The sequence below is a fragment of the Eriocheir sinensis genome, chromosome 39 (genome assembly GCF_024679095.1).
Source record: "Eriocheir sinensis breed Jianghai 21 chromosome 39, ASM2467909v1, whole genome shotgun sequence".
In the NCBI taxonomy this organism is placed as follows: domain Eukaryota; kingdom Metazoa; phylum Arthropoda; class Malacostraca; order Decapoda; family Varunidae; genus Eriocheir; species Eriocheir sinensis.
This window is the reverse complement of record NC_066547.1, coordinates 16,444,584-16,447,083: the sequence shown is the minus strand read 5'-3', so window position 1 is coordinate 16,447,083 and position 2,500 is coordinate 16,444,584. Positions and strand designations below refer to the sequence as shown.

Below are 2,500 nucleotides of genomic sequence, written 5' to 3'. Positions count from 1 at the left end.
GTGTTAGTTTTTCTTTATGTTGTAATGTTGCTGGTATGTGTGTGTGTGTGTGTGTGTGTGTGTGTGTGTGTGTGTGTATGAATGCCTGTGTTGTTTGTTTGTTTGTGCACAGACACCATTAGGCACACACACACACACACACACACACACACACACACACACACACACACACACACACACACACACACACACACTCTCTCTCTCTCTCTCTCTCTCTCTCTCTCTCTCTCTCTCTCTCTCTCTCTCTCTCTCTCTCTCTCTCTCTCTCTCTCTCTCTCTCTCTCTCTCACCTTATGATTACCAGGAGGCGCTCTCATTTTTTCTTTTCTCGGGTCCTTAGTCACGGCTCTGGAGAGAGAGAGAGAGAGAGATAGAGTGAGAGAGTGATTGTGAGAGAGGGAGAGAGAGAGGGAGGGAGGGAGAGGCTGTGGTGTAAACAAACTCTAGAAATGAAAATTTGCTACTAGGAGGAGGAGGAGGAGGAGGAGAAGGAGGAGGAGGAGGAGAAGGAGGAGGAGGAGGAGTTGGAGGAGGAGGAGGAGGAGAAGGAGGAGGAGAAGGAGACAAGGAAAGATGACTTACTCTTTGGCGTTGAAGAAGAAAAATAAAAACAACAAGAACAAGAACAAGATTAACAGAAGAACAAGAACAGAAATAAGAAAAGAAGTCAAAGAAGAAGGATAAGAACAAATTGAATAAGGGGAGAGAGTGAGGGGAGAGTGGTTAGCGTCTCGGTGCCGCGTCCAGGACGACGGGGCTCGAATCCCGCCCGCCGCCACAAATGGGATTTTTCAGTCATCGCCGTGTGGCAAAACAACAACAATAACAATAACAAAAATTTCAGTTTGAACATGAAGAAAAAATATATACCAAACCTTCAAGAAAATAACAATATCCTCCAGCACAACGAGTAACCTCCCTTCACCCCTTTAAACACCCCAAACACACACACATAAACACACACACACACACAAACCAACACAGCACTCACAGGCGCCTCGTCAGTACTCACGCGCTTACAGTCGGGCAGGCGTTCCCCATTCCAGTTCACGAAGGTGTCCGAGCCCCAGGCTGTACCGGGCGCGCACCTCCTCACCATTGGCCCACTGCCGGTGCACTGGACGTAGAGGTGCTTGTTAGTGGGGTGGCGGTAGTACTCATGCCAGTTGTTGATGTCCTTGCACCGAAACTCCTGCCCCTCGATGATCCTGCATACGGGAGGGTAGCAGGAGGAAGAAGAATAGGAGTGTGGGGACGCGTGCAGGAGGGCGACGCAGGAAGTCAAGACGAGGGCGAGGGGGAAGGTGGCAGCACGCATCTTCCCTGGAGTGAAGTTTGGTGAGGTTATATTAGGTTAGGTTAGGTGAGGTTTGGGTAGGTTACATGAGGTTAGTTTACATCAGGTTAGGTTACGTTTAGTGAGATTGCGTTACATTGCGTTAGGTCAGGTTTAGTGAAGTTATGTTTAATGAGGTTAGATTACATTAGGTGAGGTTAGCCCATATATATATATATATATATATATATATATATATATATATATATATATATATATATATATATATATATATATATATATATATATATATATATATATATATATATATATATATATATATATATATATATATATATATATATATATATATATATATATATATATATATATATATATATATATAAATCGATTTAAAGAAAAAATCTGATTTAAATCAAATAAATCGATTTTTTTTATTTAAAAAAAAAATCTTGATTTTTTTTCCAACCATGCTAGGTTAGGTTATTTTGGGCAGCATTAGGTTTGACCAAGATTTATAAGGTTTGTTTTGCTACGATCCATTTGCTTACCTTGTTTCCTTAGCTGATGAGGCGCTAGGTTAGTCTGCTCCGGCCGAAGTCACCCGGAGTAACATGGCCCAGGCAGCAGCACATCGCCTTAAGTATCCCAGCGCTTCTACGTCTCGTCCACCTCGCTTGCGTCAACACAGTAAAACCAATTTCTTAATACATTTTGGGTATAACCAAGCTGCATCTCCTGATAACACGACGACGGGAATGCCTTGTTTCTTGCCTCTCCTCCGACCTACCATTGCTTGACTGCGTAGTATTACGTGGGTAATCTAAGACGAGATAGAAGAGGAGGAGACGATGTGGGAGAGATTTAAGGCGTCATAGGTAAAGATTGTGAAGGGAAGGAACAGATGAGGGATAGGAATTGAAGGAAAACGAAGGGGATACATAGATGGAACGAGGAAAGAGGAGGGAGGGAGGAAAGAAAAGCTGGAAGAAGTGACATGGCCTTACTGTTATAAGGAAGGGAGGAAAGAAGAGGAAAAGCGAAGGTGAGAGGAGAATATAAAGGAAGCGAAGGAAGAGAAAACGGATAGGAATTAAAGCGAGGAAGAGATGGAAGAAGAAGGAAAGAAGGAGTATTAAATGAAGTGACTAGGTGTTATGGTAGCAAGGAAAAGAGGAAAGGGGAGGAAATAAGAGGAAAGAA

At 43.0% G+C, this 2,500-nt stretch overlaps 1 long non-coding RNA gene across 2 annotated transcripts in view; it reads right to left on the bottom strand.

The window, feature by feature from the left end:
* Positions 1-2,500, bottom strand: part of LOC127009099 (uncharacterized) — a 6,748-nt gene that overhangs the window by 832 nt on the left and 3,416 nt on the right. The window contains exons 1-3 of one of the 2 annotated variants that reach the window (XR_007761581.1): positions 1,849-2,006; positions 1,013-1,323; positions 291-348 (exon numbers count right to left, since the gene is read on the bottom strand). This is a non-coding gene — a long non-coding RNA (uncharacterized LOC127009099). Of the gene's footprint in view, positions 1-290; positions 349-1,012; positions 1,324-1,848; positions 2,007-2,500 lie in introns of those variants that run through there. The other variant, XR_007761582.1, reaches the window with a different exon arrangement.